The following is a 19393-nucleotide window of genomic DNA, read 5'->3' on the forward strand; positions in this document are numbered from 1 at the left end:
TGAAAAGGAAAAGCGCACCATTAATAGAAACTACAAGTCCTCTTCAAACAGCTGTCTACTTTTGATACACATGAATACCCCTGATACTTCTCAAAAGTCTTTTAAGAATCATGCCACTGAATGTATTAATTTTCCCTACCAATCTTACATTTTTATTTAACACTAACTAGGTTGATGTCAAAAAATTGAAACAAAATTATATTCCATATGTCATACCAGAAGCAGCTTGTAAAGATTAGCATATTTATAAGACAAAAAAATGCATTTTAAGTTATGCAAATATGAAAAATTCTTTTTATTTATAAAAACATTGTTTCCAATTTAACTTAAAGTATGTTTTTCTACTTTATTTTTACAAGATCAAAGAAATTAAATTCTATGGTAGGAAAGATATTAGAGAGAGTAACATCTGATACTGTGCAAAATGTCAACAATCAGTAATTCAGCCTTTCAACCTGTAATGCTAGAGTCTGAAGAATAATCCATCTGGTCTAACATAAGAACAGAGAGAAGTCAGTCAGTTTGGCTACAACTATGACTGCTCAAATACACTCTATGTTCAAAACTGTGTTGGACTAGAACTGAAAATACAACTCTAAGTTTTCAACTAAAATATAGGGTTTTTTTTTTTTTTTTTTTTTTTTTTTTTTTTTTTTTTTTAAGTTTCCTTTTGTGCAAATCTTTTCTTGTTTTTTTTTTTTTATAGTGAATTCATTTAGATAAACTTTANTAAAATATAGGGTTTTTTTTTTTTTTTTTTTTTTTCTTTTGTTTCTTTTTTTACGAGTCCACTTGTGCAAATCTCTTCTTGGGTATCTTTTTTTATAGTGAATTCATTTAGATAAACTTTATAAAACCGCACTCTTTATACCTGCGTAAAATTTGAAAAGTAATACAAATTGCAGATGAACAATTACATGTGCTTTCAGCAGAAGTGCAATATATGAATAAAAATATTATTAAAGTCAAAGCTAAAGCATACTTAGCATGCTATACTGACTTTTCTTATGCCATTATTACTCAATACATTAATAAAGTCAGAATAATATTTGTCTGCCTGTTGGAGACATAGTTCTCTATATGAAGTTGAGGAACTAACAAGTACTTCAGTATATTCCACGTGTATTTTGTTGTATTGCCTTTGGTGATAATACATAATTTAGTTAACCTAATTTAATATCAATATCAAAATAGCTTGCTAGAGGAAACTGTATGCTAGTTAAATATTGGCTTGTAGTAACATAATTTGTTAYCCAAGAATTTTCACTAAAAATTAGTTATAATTCTCTGATGGATGCTTTCAAAATATGAAAAATGACCAAAAATAACTTTGGATTAATAATTAAAAGTACTGAAAATATTATAAAACCCCTTTTGATAATGAGACTGTATTTCTTCATCATTGTTATTCATTTTAAGAATCTATAACCTGTGAATAGCAGATTTTTATTTTATTAACACTGTTATACAAACTCATCAATATAATAGCTAAGTCTCTAGTAAACTCATCTTTGCATGCACTTTACAATGCACTAATAATTGGTAATAGAATAATTCACAGGAAGTAAGCAGTACAGCTACAGAGTATTCTTGCACAGCTGGACCTGCTATTCTTAGCTAAGAAAGCACTTTAATTTCTTTAAATAGCTGTGCAGTAATACAGAAATACACTAATTAAAATCTGGTTTTCTTCATTAAATTATGCCATTGTTGAACTTCTACAAAAAAARAGAACGTTTTCTATCATTTTTTAAGTATCTTTTAAATAATTGAAAGTTCTTTATTCGTATTTTTGGTAATTTAATTCTGTAAATTCTATAGGTATAGTAAAATTCCTGACGACTGCCAATTGTTGCCTTGATAGTCGTAAAGCTTCTGGAGTTTGAAATAGGCATGTTTTACGCATGTTGTGTTGCTCCACAGGGCATTTTAATGTCAACTGTCATGTAAACTGTTAACATAAATGTTTGCTGTTCAAAATAAAGTGATTTCCATATTTTATCCTTTTTTAAAGAATGGAAATCCTGGTAATTCTATTTATCTAAAATATCTAGTATAATTTATTATTGTTTTGGGGGAGGAAATGGAATGAGAAGGAGGGAAAGCGGACAGAGATTAAATGACCCATAAAAATAGTTCTCATATATAGCACTGGCTTGATTAATCACCTACTAATCACAGAATTGCTTCAACAGAGAAATCAGTTCATACCAAAAAATATTAACACAGTATCTGCAGATGCTGTAATTAAAACTCATTTGGCATAGACATTTTCTTTAAGTATTTATATCCAACAAGCTTAATATATAACAAATTCAGGTTACTTTGTATTTCTATTACTGATGATACCATGGATCAACTATACAGTGTAATCATCAAATCAAGAAGTGACAATAGGCTACATGATGACCTTGTAATATAGTAACTGTACCCAGTATCTCAGAGGCAATATAATTTTAAATATAACCTAACATACCAAAAATGTATGGCCACTAYTATTCATAAGAGTGTCAGAGGGAAAAAATGGCTAAGGATAATCTATATTTCAAATAAACATATCATGTATGTGAATGATTTTTAGCAGAATAGATCCATACAATATTTTCCTCTAGAAATTTTAAAATGAGTTAAATTTTTATGGCAATCAAAAACAATGGGCAAGTCTAATCCTTAGTTTAACAAATTCTAGATAAGTTTAAGACTCAATGGAAAAAAAGTTGTGTCTTTATTTGAAGAATCTTCAAATAAAATTAACCTAGGATACAATTAAAAAACAAAGAAGGAATCATAAAAAGTACCTACTAAGAAGTAATGATCCACAAAGGCATCATCTGCCAGACATAGCACAAGTGAAAATGCTTAGAGAAGGAATGGAATAAGAAACACTAGAATAAAAGTTTTGCCATTACTCAGCTGAGGCATCTATACAAACCAAAAAGAAATGCATGGAAAAAGAAATTGTCTACACTGAACCTTAATTTTAGATATCTAGGGCTTTACGTATGGCCCTTAGAACATCAAGATCTTGAGAACTTTTCAGTCTACCCCCTGGTACTGCTGTTTTCCAAACATGCACCACCAGTACTTCACAAGTGCTAAGAGCAGAACTGCATTGTATACGTAACCCCAAAAAAGCATATAACATTATGAGCAGCATCAAGAGACAACAAAAATGTCCCATAAAATGATGCGATGCCCGTGTCATGGAACACAGAATAGAACCATTTTGTTCAAGCATCATATACTTTACCTACACCTAATACATTCTAAGCCRTTACAGCTTGCCATTTTTTTCATATTTCTGCTTATGAACTAAGCTACTAAGTGTTTCGTGATTGATATTTTTCATTGWTCCTTCAAGACACTAAGTTATAGATATACGTATCAGCAACATCCACAACTTAATTTTGGAAATCTTTTCAAAAGTTGATTCTTATTTGGTTCTAACAGAGTTCAGATGATGATTACCTACAGATAAACATATTTTACAATAGCATTATACATCTCCATTATAAAGAGTCTGAGAGCTGACTATTTAATTCAACAGCTATATGACAGAGAGTTTTCAGAGAAAACACAGTAAACCTGGAAACCTGTAAGATTCCACCAATCCCTGATAGCTTTCCTGTCTTAAAAATATTACCTATATTTCAGGTTAACTATTGTCGTTCAGGAGTAACTACTCCAGGTTAACTACTGTGTTTCAGATGAAGATAACTAGAGCATCCAGCATCTAAGTAAATCTGTTCCATAGGCTTTTTTAAACCTCCTGCATTGTTCTTGTACATTTTCATGAATCTCAAAAGAAAACCAACATTTCTCTGAATGCTCAGACCAGCCCAGGAAGGGCTTTATGGTTATTTTACAGTATTATAGACATCTAAGTAACAGCCTGCTGGGATAGCTACATTGTTTKCAATGACAAGCAACAGTAGCATCTGTCCTTATTTCCATGAGGAAACACAAGCTATCACAAGGTATCAAAGACCAAATCCCAGAACTGTCTTTTCTGCAGTGCTGGGAAATGTAGAACACACTCAAAATACTAAGAAGCAGCTATGCATAAGGATACAGAAGGAAAGATTTAATAGGCCTTATCCCATTCTTCACTCCCTCCCAAGAAAAGTAAATGAATTAATATACAAATAAATAAATAAATAAAAGAGATAACGTGTCAGAAGTCAAGCCAGAGAACAAATGCTTATGGACACAGATATGTCCACAACTTTAACAGAAATAGTGTGATCCATCCAAAAGAGTTTATCAACCTTGGATTTTTTTTTAATTATTTTGAGATTTTCTGAACTCTAAAGGTGTAAAAGTTCATCAATCTGTAAATAAACTGAATTTAGTTTCTTCCCACCTAACCACATTTCATCTCCAGAATTATGAAAATATTGTCCTAAAAGCCTGCCATGTAATAATCACATTTCTTATTTCTCTAAATATTTTGTTTTCTCTCACTGCTCCAAGAACTTCCCGAATAAAAGAGGAAATTGACAGACTAGAAAAGTGTTCAAGTGATTATACCCAAGCATTACTTTTATTGCTTCTTACATGCTTATTAATAGTGTTATATTTTATATAAAATATAGCATATATTACATAACATAGATATAATAACATATATGTTAATTATTATTATAATAGTGTTAATAGCTCAACTAAAATAGTTTACAAAGTAGTAAATAACTTTCTCTAATTTCTCTCACCTTCATTGCAGGGCAATTGTTCAATTTGTGATTGTTACATTTTTAGATAACAGTTTTAAGTTCTTTCCAAGTGGGAGGAGACAAGTTATTAGAGAAATATCTGGGACCGAGATTAGAGAGACCTTCACTCTAATGGACATGCAATCAATAATAAAGGGTTATTTAAGGTAGTTGCCTGCTCCAGAAGTCACAGAAGTGATGAAGGAAACATTGGATATTGAGCAATACTTTTACTTGAGTTTGACATACATAATCTGTACCATCAGGTACCTGTCTGTTAGGAAAAGAGGCTATTAAAATTGGCATTATATGCTTCCAAGTTTATTATCACTTGTTGATTTTCATGCCATATGTATTCTATTACAAACAAAATTCTTAACTGACAGCTCTGTTAAAGCTAGTATCTGAGACTTAAACTGAATTCTTTTGTTTTTGAAGACTCTACTTATAAAATTACATATGACAAACTGGGTATTTGTTATATCAATGCAGTATTACTATCTTCATCAGCATTTGCACAGACTATTTTGTCTTGGAAGAGTTTGCATAGGTTAATTGTTTGGAGCTTAGTAAACTATCTTGTTGATGATGCATGAACTGAAATAGGATCCAAGATATTAAAATAACCATCAGAACACTAAAGAAGATAAATGGTAAAAGATTCCTCTGGCACTATAATCACAGTAACCAAATAAAATTCTTCTCCCTATCTACAGTCTTCCAACAATAGAGATCAGAGAGGATAGGGGAGAGGATATTTAGTAAGCAAATGTCCCTTTCAAAGGACTGATGGAATACACTCTACTTAAGGTAGCTGGAAAAGGTAAGAATTAATTAATTAATGTACCTGGACAGGGTATTACTTTCTGAGTGGACAGAAAAATTTTTCAGTTCCTGAAATCTATTGAACTACGTACTTTTCCATACACAGAAAACCAGATTTACTTCAACGCAAGAAATTAGATCAGAGCAAGGGTAAGAAGAAGAACATTTCATATGCTGACATTAAAGAAAATAACTTCACTGGGATTAATCTGTATAATTTGAGTAATACTTATTAGTAATCTCTACAGTACCATTAACTGCTCTGCCAAAAAAGTTTTAAAACTGCCCCAACACAACTCAAGCTTTTAAATGCCTAAAACAAAACTAATAAGAATTTTATAAAAGCAATACATCAGTTTAAAGTAAAAATTGCCATACAACAGAATGTTTTTACATGTGAGACTTACTGAATATAAGCTCAAATTAAAAACACCTACTTTTCCACACTATATTATATTAGTAAAATTACATTACTTCTCACGTTAAATGAAGCCATACAAATCTTAACTTTTTTCTATGATATTAGTTTATACTGTCATTAGCTTCCCCCTACCAAAAGGATTTATTTTGATTAGCCTAAGACATTTTTGCAAGTTCTAAAATATAGATCACGTGCACCATGCAAGGAAAAAAAAAAAAAAAAAAAGGATCTCTGTGCTACATGAAAATGTAATAATACACTTCATTTTTTTCCCAACAAATTTAACAGGATAATTAATAATTGACAAATAGTGATGATAGATCATGTTTCCAAAGATTCAGAAACAAGATTTCAAAGAGCTTATAACTTGTTGCCTTTAGCTGTATCTTCAAATATGGTACTTCTGAAAGCTCAAAATGTTTTGTTTCTGACAGAGCTACTGCACACACACTGATATGAAAAAGGAYGACTAAGTAATGTAATAATCATGAGTGTTTTGACTCTAATATTATTACCTTTGACAATACAGATTTATGAGATTTGGAACCCGCATTTAAGATCACACAATTTATACAGATACTCTGTCAATAAATGAGGTACAAAACGAAACCACAGTTACATGCAGTCATAAATTCAAATTATGCTTAGAAATCTGAAATCCAGCAACATATACATTTAAATCATAAAAAAAATTTGATTTATTCCCTAGTAAATTACAGTATGATATATAATGCAACATACTGACATTAATGTCTATATTGAAGCAAAAATAGTCCAATCTTTTGTATATCACTTGACTTAAGAACAGYGTCTTGATATTTATAAAGGTCACATTTTTAGGTAATTACAATAATATTGTTTTCACTCAGTTTTAGACAACCAAAAAAGTTGTTTAAAYGAAAATTACATGTGAAATAACAGCTTCAATCTAAATGTGAAGCTAAAATTCTTAAAAGGTATTGCAAGTTTTCACTAGTAGTAAACAAAAAATAAAGATTAGCCTATTAATTTTGTGGGAACAAAGTTTGAAAGCACTATATAATTAAATATGCATTGACTGTACACAGTAGAATGAGTTGTTTAAAATTCAAATACTGCATGAAGTTAAAAGTTTCAACTTAGGTATCAGAAGCATCTTAAAATCATTTTTGATAAGTTAATGTGAAATGTGAACAAATAAACCCCCAAAAAGGAAGGAGGAGGCCTTCAAGATTAGCATTCTAAAAACTGACATCTTGTTAGATGGCCTTTGTTAACAGTCRGTACTATTCATGCTATTTCTGCATCTTAACTCCTTGTTCAATGTATTTTACTTCTTTCTTTATCATGGTATTGCTTCTGTCAGCAGAACTGAGAGAAGCAAGTGAAGACAATTGGGTAGGGAGAGAAAACTAATGCCAAGGGTGGAAATTAATGCCAGGACAATACTTTCCACCTTACACCGCACCCGGAGGGCCACCTTTCTGAACTGCCACATAATAATAATAATAATAATAATTTTTAAAAAAAGCAAACTAAAAGAATACAATTATTTAACTCAATCCCAAATGACACAAAACATTCTTTAATATACATCATAATAACCTGTTGAAAAAGAATTACTAAAAACAGGGCAGAAATGTTAAAATGCAATTTAGCAACATATAATTATGCAAAACTAACATGTGTAATACTAATACGTGAATTTAAAACTTCTCTCTACATAAAAATAATACTCTGTATACAAAAGTATGAAAAGTACTTCCAACTAGCATCAGTATTAGAACTTCGGAAGGTTTGAACACACTAAAAGCTTCTAAAAACCCCAAAATATAAATTACTACAGACAGTTCTTTTTATGTACAGTGCATTGTATTTGTTAGCCTTACTACATGAGCACACATTTAGCTATATGTCATGTATTTTATTTGCTTTGATGCAGCATCATACAAACCGAGAGAGTTTATTCTACACATAGTCACTTTCCTAGAATCTCAGGGCTGCTGAGAATGTTAGACATCTGGAAAAGTTACTGAAAGCTGTAAATATATATGAAATTGACATTTGCTTTTCACATAGGATATATGATTTGACTGAATTATTGGAAATCCATATCTGGCAACTTCAGCACTAGTTTCAGGAGCTCTTTCAATCATAGCACCTAGGTACATAAAACAGTACTACCTCTGATTTACAATAAAACAATAGTAAACACAAAACATTTTCTTTCTTTCTCAAGTGATATAATATCCACCATCTTTGTCACATGTTAACAGTTCATCTAGAACTCTTTTGGTACACATGTAGATTTACAAATTCAGTATTCAAGGGTGACTGACAACTAGATGCACTACATGTGCCCAACCCCAGTAGTCACTGATAAAATGGTTATAAAGAATGTGCAACATGTCATAATTTACCAAAGCACCAATACCTATTCACTTCATGCTGCAATGATTTTCAAGTAAATATGAGTAGTATGCCATTAATTATGGGGGGGAAAAAAAAGACAGCTAACACTTATTCCAATATAATTGCACAAAAGCTGCCTTATCAGTACTTAGAAAGACCAACAGCTCTACAACAAGATATTTAAAACTCTAAAAGTTCTTGTAAGAAAACAGACTCAAAACAAGTTCACTTACAGRTGTGGAAATTCAAAAATATTCAGCACGCTTTCTTTTTATATACAATATGAACACTCTGACCTCTATTCTGTTAAACCCTCAGGACAAATATTAAATAATAAAATGTATCACTGTTCATTCCCTAACCTAGTAAATCTTTTTGACCAGACTGTACAAGCACAAACTGACAATTACCTTTTTCTTTTGATTGCCAGTTCAGCAGAGAGTGATCAAGAGGAGCTAAGCTTTTCTGTTATTGTCCAACTATACTAGTAGATGACAACTGAAAACTTTAGGGTTGTAACCTTAGCTGAGAGCAGAATACACCCTAGTGGASAGGTTCTTTCCAAGCTGAAAAGTACACTGAAACTCAAGTAACTGAGCCACAAAATAAAATCAGAAGAGTAAAAATAAAATCTCCTAATTCAACAGCCACCAATTCATACTGATAAATCACTTCCCTTTATTACTGTACTCGCCACCGGATGAAAGCTTCTGTATTTTGTCATTTTTAAGTACAGAAAAATAATTCTGCTTCCTTTCCAAAGGGTATCCTTGATTTAATAACTATCACAGTGAAACTAACAATTCAAAGGGCAATGTAAACAAAACTCTACTAAGTTATACCTCAAAGAGAGTAGAACTTAGACCAAAGATTTTCCTTGTTTCATTCAGTCCTTTTGAATTCAGCCATTTAAGGCAATTTTGAGGAAATTTTAAACCTTTATCTGGMTACCATATTTTTTATTGCAACTGTTTTTACTTTCACAGTGACACTTGTCTGTGTACTTGTGCTTTAGTCTTTCCTCACCAACTGCCAACATACAGCGGAAATTTACTACAGAAAGAAAATATTAAAACAGGTGTACTCAAAATTATGGCAAATGCAGAAAATGAATTCAAAAAGGCATTTTCTCTCTCCCCAGTCAAAGAGTACTTAAGCTGCAAGTGATACTGCTTTTGTTGGTGACAGCTATTTCGCAAGCATCGAGCCCCTATTCTGCATTGTTGTAAAGTATCCATCTCTGTCCATGAGATTAGGAGAGCACAATTTCAGAATCATCTAAAATTTTCTCCCTGACTGCTCCACCAATTTTTTATAGTATAGCACCTCAACAACTTAAAAATGCCAAAACTTTAAGTTTTAGTTCTTGCCTGGATTTCTGTAGCAGAATAGTAAGATTTGCGGTCTTCAAATTTTAACAGGCATGATAGTTAACCTTGCAGACTTTTATTGACAACAGTATGCCATAACTATGTCTGTTCAGGTTTGGAGTAGCAAAAGACAAAGTTATGTTCTGTATATTAAAGCTAAAAATTACAGTAATGAGAAACTTGAACAGGATTAACACGGCATATTATTTTAATATGATACATTTATATAGTGAATGTAATGTTGAACAAACAGCACTAAAACTTTTGAGTTTGACAGTCTTCTACTCTCATTAACTCAGAATTCTCAACAGAAGATTCAGAAAAATATGCATAAATATTTGACCAATTAAATGCTAATAATAAATCATGTATAATGAAAAAAAGAATTAAGTCTGAGAAGGTTGTTATCAACAATGGTACAGTGGAACTTGAAATAAAGATGTTAAATACTATATATATGAGATCAGGATATGTTTTCAAAATGCAAAGATATGAAATCTGCATCACTAGTATTTATTCCTATTCTATATTGGTGGAATGATGGGAGACTTACCCTGCAGCACTTAAAACATACTTCTGCTGATGGCTTCATTAAACAATAGCATCATCAGCCTGTTTTGTTTGTTGAACTATGAATTAAAGGCAGACTCATTTAATCTATTTTCCCATTTCAATGAACAAAAATGTTTAAGAGTGATTTCAGCCTTCTTGTATGGATAACCAGCACTAGCAGAAACATCCCATAGTCAGGCACTGTGAATAGGACATACTTTCTCTCAGTCTACCTCTTCAGGAAGTTCTTGTGTAAATACATGTATCCTTTTCAAGAGAAAAAGCACATATTTCCTCAGAAGCAGTTCTTAAAAGATAAGCATCTTGCACATTAATTACAAGAGAGAATAAAGTGCAGAACTGAATAAAAATAATAAAAATATATAAGATAAGTAGGAAGAATACTATTTTCTTTTAAAATTTGTATTTTATAAAATGATGGTTGCATGTACTGCTTCAGGAAGTAAGTTTAACAATAATCAAAATATTTTTCTCACTTGAGCCATGTTTACATTTTAAAAAAAAAATCTAATGGAAAATGAGAAATAAGTTCGTATCATTTATTTCAAAATCTGGTGCCTGAGGTGGTAGACATTAAAATGATTTTTAAAAGGCTGTAACTTCTGTAACTCCCTCCTCAAAAACAAATCTAACTTCTTTGGGAGCATAAAAATGGCTTGACAGAAGGTGAAACACAGGAGTTACTACTCTTGATCTTTTGCCTCTAGTCTTATCTAATGTTTTTGAAAAACAATGCCWGGGATAATCCATCATGAAACAATCTTTCTGATTATCTGCTGTGAATAAGGTCTTCCAGCACAATAAAAGCCTTGCTTCAGATAATACGAGTGTCCTAGAAAAGCTATTCTGCGACCAGTTAGAGGATAACTAAGGAATCTGCTCTACATTTTGCAAGTAGAATAAGGGGTTTTAAACTATCACCTCAGTCTTTTATTAGCAGTAGACATTATTTGTATTACAATAGCATCTAGAAGCCCTAATCACAGACCAGAACCCCATTGTGGTAGGGGTTATATCAACCTGGGACAAAAAGATAAAGGAAATTGAGGACAATAGTCGAAGACACACAGATGGGCATGTATCTGAGCAATGAGGCAGTATTCATCAACATGAACAGCAGTGTTTTCAGTGCATCACCAACTGAGATACTGTAAAGTTYTGTTTATGCATCATAGAAAAGGAGTGCTTGAAGAATTTAAAGGAGGTATTAGCTGAGGGACAAAGAATTTCTCCTAAGCAAAAAGGGAGAACACAGAAGAAAGCACAAGGGCACTATCTCGCAAATGTTACGTTAGCATGAAAGGTTAGAATCAGAGTGTATTCAACATCTTGATACTGAAGGGAATAAAACAGCCCCAAACAATCTGCTTGCTCTATACAAGAAAAGTTAGTAGTACTTTTACATGCAGAGGTCCAGGAGGACTCAAAAACAGACCTTTAAAAAAATTGCCAGAGACTCCCCCCTCACCTCATTCCACCCAATTCAATTAGACTATAACAGAATATCATTTGCCATTTTGTCCCATTTAYGACAAAGATGTCAGCTTCATCTCTGAACTGCAGGCATGGTATAATACCACGTATTTTCTTTCTAGTTACTGGATAACATTTAATTATTTCGAAGTGTTTAGTCTCAATCTCCTTTGCACTTTCTCACAGGTAAGAAAGGAGAAATATGTGGCATCTCCCAGGTTGCAACRAAGAGAGCAATAACTTTGGCACAGTGAAAATACAGCAAAACAAATGTTAGGTGAGCAAACAGTACAAGTATAATGAAATGTATTTTTTCTGTATGTCTACATGTTTGAAATATTTGCACTGTAGATCCATTATTTTCTTAGTACCCTCCCTTAAAAAGTACTAAGGCGACTGAACAGATTTCCTGTGTACACARTGCCAAAAAGACTCATTATCAAAGCCTCAACCTCCTTAGCTAATAGGTATACAGAATTAGGTGAAGATGAATCTTAGGATGGAAATACTGCCTACCAGCTCTTCTGATTTGTGTAATGATGAGTTAAAAACTCTTCAATTTCATCCTGGAATCAATGCATGTAACCAATTCGGCCATTTGTCCTGGAGCTATTTAATATTATTCCCTACTTTCTAGTCCAAAAAGGCTACACATAACAAATTATTTTTGATAACTTGAAGAACTAGGAGTTTATTAAAAATGTATGGTTTACTGCTTGGAAGGCATATGGGAAGCAGTGTCCCATATGTCCCATCAACCTATGRGACATTGTTTTATCCACCAGATTCTATAGGCTGCCTGCTGTTAGAGCATGGAAATGTGAAAAACAAGACTGAAGATTCAAGTTATTTGTTTAAAAAACACAAATGCTTTATCATTTACCAAGAATGGCACTTCAATTATCTGAATGGTGTGACATACCATAAAACTGTACATTTCACTTCCACATTTTGCATAATGTGACATCAAAGTCTTCCTTTTACTAGTTGTTGATGCCCATATCACTATTTTACCTGCTGAATCTGCATATTATAATACAAATACTGAAAAGTAGTATCTGTGGAATTCACAAGACAAGTAGACAAGACAGAAAGATAGAGACAAAAATCATTATTCCCCTTATAGACCTTGAGAACTGAGATACAAGAGAATTAAGGGTAACATTCATATTGCCTAACTTTAGCACTTATCTTAGAAGTTTAGGTTAGGAAGACTTGCTTCCTAATCTTCCTCTGACAGAGGAAGAAACTTCCTTAAAGGGTATTCCAGAGAAGAAATTCAATGTTATGTCTCCTGAATCAGCCCTTTAAGGCACTAACCTTTCTATTTTCTACCCAGGAACACTGGTTTCCAAACTTAAAGAGAGACATTAGGCCAGTTCTTCAGTTAGGCCAAACTTAAGAAAGAAGTGTATATTCTCTTGTGTTTTGTCCAAGTCTGAAAGATCTCAATTAAACAAATTTAAACTGATCTTAGTGCTGCTGGGGTCATACCCCTTGGCCACACATCCCTATCACCTCTTTTCCATTGTTCCTGCTCATCATCCGACCTCAGTTTGAGCTAGTTCAGGGAGCTAACCCAGCTTACGATTAACTTTATAAACTCCTATTCTAGGTCTGCACTTTTAATATTAATGAATGAGCTGTTTGTATTATGTTTCAGGGGGATTTCATAGATAAGACATATAACTAGCAGCAGACTACTCTACTTTCTAGTAATATGCTAGTTATTTTTAGAGCAATGGCAAAAGAAAATTACTTCTCAGTAAACCAAAAACACTAATATTCAAGATAGAGTATGCATGCATGTATAGAAGCCAAGCATTTGTGTATTATGTAGATCTTACAAAATCAGGCATGTTTTTAAAAATAATATAAAGTTTGTGTACTTTAAAATAAAAGGCTCTTCTTCTCTCAGCTATATAACTGCTTGAATGCAGACCTGCGAATGCTACATGCAGTAATTCCCATGGAATCTACTGGAAGTTCTGAGGACGTGACATTTCAAAGATCACGTCCATAACAGAATGTGAAAATTTTACTTGGATGAAAAAATGTCATCACATCTATTTACCACCTATCTATAACCAATGCACTGGGAAAACAAAACATTGAAACAATATACTGAAAGGGTGCCAACAACTACAAGCTCCATTTTAACAAATTTAACTGGGTCACTCACCAGCAGAGAAAAAAGTACTTCTTCCTACAAAATGAAAATTATGAAGTTGTCTGCACTAGTCTGTAACAAGACCAACATCAATACAGGCAGAAATAACCCCAGAAACCCCAACTTCTTCAGGAATAGACCTTTCAAAGCATTTTATTTTTATTCTGCGTGAGCTTTATGGGTGGCACAGATATCTCTGAGGCAAAGGAAGAGACTAGTCTTTATTCATTAGGAAGTACTCTATAGTTAGGAATGGAAACCAAGTTTCACCACTGATGTGCTTTCCAGCTGTAATAATGGTAAGTAGTTTAATCTAGTGCTGCACAATAGCTGCTAACAGTTCTTTCTTTAGCCCATGCACAAGTCTTCTTGTGTTGCATTTAAGAGGATGAAGTAAATGAAAGATGAGAGCAAGCATGAACAAGAAAGCAAAATACTAAAAAGTGAGCAATGAGCATTATTAGTCTTCGTTCTAAGGTAGACAGCAAAATAGTATGTATCTATTTAAACTTAATCATCATAATGCACATGCATGAGGAGTTCACATTAAGTTGCATAAGCAATCTTAGTTTTGGCATTTTCTCATCTTCAAACATTTTTTTAACTTTATGAAAGTTATTCTAATTTGTTATAACTTCAAGTAAACGTATCTTTTAAAAAAGATCACGAAAGGATCAACAAATTTATGATCAATTTGTTTGTTAAAAACTATTTTAAACAGATTATGTTTATGCACATATGTAGGGGGAGGAAGAAAGCTCTATTTCTGCCATGAACTCAGTATGGATTGGATTTTGCTCCATGTGGAATTTCATTGTCTTCTGTCTGCCCACAGAGTCATTACAGCAAAAAAGCCAAACAGCTAGTCCACTCAAAATGTCATGCTTCAGCTTTTACACAAAGCTAAAATAAATTATTTTCATGAATTTAGTAATCAATAGTTCACTATAGACATGTGCCTATGTGCTGATAAGAACACTAAAATAAGACTCCAAGACATACAAAACTCAAGCATTTCACTCACAGATTCCTAATAATTTTCTTCAGATTGTTTATTAAAATTTCTAGGTCTTTTTTTTTACTTAGCCAGGTAATCTTTAAAATAAGAGCCAGTGTCTTTGTTATTCAAAGTACATGGCTATGCAGAGAGATAATAGAACCTTTCAGAACAACCTTTCAAGGACAACAAGCAATGGACACAGATTCCCTTCTCCACTTTTTCTTTTCTTCTTTCTTTTTTTTTTTTTTATAAAGTGATATAGAAGTCCCACAACATAACTCTGAGACTGAACTGCTACACCCTCCCTTTCCTTACCTAGTTAGTTTCTGGTTTGACTGTCTTCAGGTAATGTCTGAAGACGACATGACATCTATTATATATCTATATATATATATATTATATATAGAGATATGTATCTATAATAGACGACATCTATTGCCCATGGTCCTCTTGCCCCCTAATAATACTGTTACAATGTGCTCTCAAGAAACTGTCTGAAACACTGTACTTAAAATGATATTACATATGTACACATATCTCTTATAACTTGCTTTAGGAAGTCTTGAAAATTAGCCATTTTTCAGCAAAAGGTAAGCATATAATCAAAAAGATTTACCACAGTAGAGTTAGAAGTCACATGATAGGGACACATAAAAAAGTCCACTCTCCCCACTCTATTTCTATATAGATGGAGCTTGTATTTACTCCTTTAAAACCTTTTTTAATAAATATAATCATAAAGATTTCATAAACTATCACTTTTTAAATGCTCCTCTAAAGAAAAGGAACACCAGAAGTAAATCCACTACGAATTAGCGAGCTTCCAATGAATATCAGAATCYTTTAGAAACAAAAATGCATCATTCAACATCTAATTCATAATGCCTTTCATTCTCAAGTAAGTGGCACCCTCACATTTAGCTCTCTCTGCCCTAACAACTAAATACTCTTTGCAAGTTGCTTATCATCTTTACATGTCAAGTGCAGTTTGAAATTTGCTCGAAAATGCTTCCTACACTTAGCATATGTACAAATTAGAGCAGATTAAATATTTGAATTAAAAAGCTGAGCCCCAGAAGCATTTTCTTGCATCTTCCATGTCACTGTTTCTATCAAAGCATAATAGACCTCCATACCACCTTAAATACACATTCAGATTCTTGTACAATTCTGAATTATAGATTTGATCAAGTGGCATGAAAAGATTACACTTCCATTTCTGTTAAACTAAGAAAAATGAGACAAGTTTCTCTCTCTTAATATTTAAAGATACCATCTCCTGTTAAAAAAGCTTAAAGCTATGCACTGGTTTTATCTATTTTAAAATCATTCTGAGCTACGGTCATCAATCCAAAAGAATTAGCATTTTTTCTAAGCATTCTTTCATTCTTTAACAAAAGTAAGACATTGGGAAGCTACTTAAAGCCATTAAGATGCATGTAGAGCAGCTTCTAGCAACTTTCAATCTGTTTAAACAAGCAGACTTTTTTTTTTTTGTTTCCATACAAATATTTAAGTATTTTAGTAAACATTTTATACCTTAATAGGCATCAGTGTTTGYTAATCTTATACATAACTAATAACCCAATCCTGCAGTGAACTCAGTATTCAACAGGACTATGCATAGGCATGTTAGACCACTGAGCTAGAGGTCACTGCAGGATAATGTTCAGTAGCTAGTTACTCTGTTGAAATGATTCACTTTTATCATCACCTTGCAAATTTTATATTGGTAATTATAGTGATTAACATCTCATCGCTATTTAATGACACACAATGACTTAAGGCTAGCTAGCACTCAATACTCAAATTTAACACAAATGCCAAATGGCATCATGGCAGAGGCTGGCAGACATAAAGAACTGAATARGCAAAGAAATGTACAACTGTTTTCAGAATCTTAAAGGTTAATTTTCCTGATAAGCTTCCCATTCACAGATGGGGAATGTGGAAAGCAGGGTGAGACATGTGCAGAGTCTGAATGGATTTCTCTGAAGACCTGTGGCCAGGACAGAAGTGAGTGTACCATCCCAGACTATGTTCAAAGGACAAGCCACAGCCTTTCTCATCTGACACTTTCTTCCTCTCAGAAAACCTCTTCCATAATGAGAAGGTCTGCGCTAACAATACTAAAGTTTGAAGGGAATACTCTGCTACCTAGTAAAATAAACCACTGTATGTTTCATAATAAGTAAATTCACTTAGAAATGGAAAACATCATATAAACCATTATACCTAATTATGTAATGCAACTACAAGAGAAAATAGAGAAGCTGAAGAGCTAAGTACAAAGTATATTTTCAAGTTGTTTTATTTACATTTCTCCTCTAGATCTGCTTTTGTGCAGAAGATATTCAAGCCTAGAGAAAACTCAAACAACCTGTTGCTGTTGAAAATATCTTCTTTCATTCACTTTACAGTACAAGATATTTAATCTCAATGACCTTATCCAATGTTTCCTATAAACTATGGAACTCTGCATTTCAGTATGCCTGAAATATTTTTATTTCTTTAATGCTGAGATAGTTATTACATAAATGTTAGTTAGTTATAGCATAGTATTATGACTCATTCAAAACAATCATAGCTCACATATTTAGAATGTTCCTTTTTTATCATGTAAAAAGATTGGAGTCATGTAATACTCTCATGCCTCTGACTGTATCATTCCATTAAAAACTTCTGGTGGCTGTACCAGAATTTCCATTTTCATAAAACCAGGACTTTTTATAAAGATTGTTGTTTCCTATCTAAAGTAAATTTTGGCATTAAAATGATGGCTATATTAGAGAATTCAAAGAACAAAAAGAACTGTGACTAACAAATGAATATAAATTTTGGGACAACCCCACAGAAGCACTCTGCACACTGGTTTGTATGACCTCCACATTGGCTTGTGTGTTACAGGAATTGTAAGATGAGTATTTCTTCATCTTCTGTATCATACAAAAAGAAAAACCTATTTTGTTCCTATATAATCTAATTGTTTATCTTTCTTTGTTTAATGGCTACTAAGCTCCATACATCTGCACTAATATTTCTCTCAGAAAGAATGTAGCTTTTTCTCTTTGCTTCCCATCCCTTCTTAATTACTAATGGGTAAAACTAATTTGGTGTTAGGACTTCTCTTTAGGATAGCTTGTAAACAGTGTATAACTTCCAGAGAAATGTATTATCTAAAACTGATAATATTGAGAATGCTTAGTAATCTGAAATTACTATATTGAACTATTTTCCATACTACGTGCTAACAAAATTTTCAATCCACTTTTTAATCCAATACGACGGCTAGTTTACTACTAAACCACAGAAAACTTTTTTACAAGACATTAAATTGATTCCTGAATCACTTGCACCTGGAACTGGCCTGAATTAAATTTTTTTACATTTTTAATGTAAACAGTATTGTCAAGCACTTGCTTTTCAAAATAAAGCATCATGTTGGCATCTATCAACAACTACTAAAAGAAAAAGAAAGAAATGTTAATTTTAATTTTCAGGGAGAATTCTGTGGGGTATGTTTTGTTTCAGAGTAACAATAGCCTGTAAGGGCATGCAGGCCTCAGAATAAGTAGTTTGGAATAGGAATGACAGCATAAACAGAGCACTGAGAAAGGTTTATGAGGGTGGAGTCCATTATTAAACACTGGATTAAAACTCTTTTGTATCCTGCAGCTCAAAACTTTCAGAGGGCGCAATAGTAAACCCTGAGCAGGAAAACTACAGTAGATTTGGTTCTGCAAACCCTCTTTCTCAACATGCAAGACYGTCCAGTTTTTATGCAGTGTTGTTCCCTATGAAATATTCAAACCCAGAGAGCTAAAACACAAAGACCATTCCTCTTTATAGAGCATTAACTTCCGCTTTTAATAACTTATCATCCCACACTACACAGTTCAGCATTGAACCACACATACCACTCCAGTCAGACAATACACACAGCAATAAAACTCAATCCAGCAAAGAAAGTGAAAGCTGCATTTGTTCAGCATGTTATTTTGTGCAGCCAACTGTAACGCTTCTGCCTGCCATTTATTGTTTACTCTGTCAAAGAATTATTAAGAATTAAGCTACATTTGGCAATTTTTTGAGAAGGGAATTTAGATGCAAAGTGACTGACACTTGATATTTAAAGTCTATTGGACGACTCTGACCCTTCGTTTACAAGTGACTCATTTGACTGCAAGGATCTCTGATGTGGAAATGCCCAGATACGAATCAATCGCAGTTTTTGTCTCAGTTAAATGTTACTTGGCAATCCAAGAGAAATGAACAATGCTCGAACCGAGGTTCACATAGAATGGTCCTCATATGTTTAAAGAATTCCTTTTACATGCCTGACTTAGTTCTAGTCTGTGGATTTATGTTGCTTTCTCCTAATAACTTATCTCAGTGCACAGTGTTTTTAAGCACACACAACCAGCAGTTAACTCTTATGCTGCCTAAAAGGAAAAAAAA

The 19393-nt window shown here is 32.8% G+C and overlaps 1 protein-coding gene across 1 annotated transcript in view; it reads right to left on the minus strand.

The window, feature by feature from the left end:
- The window catches only part of SDK1 (sidekick cell adhesion molecule 1), a 407922-nt gene that overhangs the window by 387613 nt on the left and 916 nt on the right, over window positions 1–19393 (minus strand). The gene's annotated exons all lie outside the window — the stretch shown is intronic.

This window comes from Rhea americana, unplaced genomic scaffold, assembly GCF_003343005.1.
Source record: "Rhea americana isolate MKP2758 unplaced genomic scaffold, rheAme1 scaffold_10, whole genome shotgun sequence".
NCBI lineage: Eukaryota > Metazoa > Chordata > Aves > Rheiformes > Rheidae > Rhea > Rhea americana.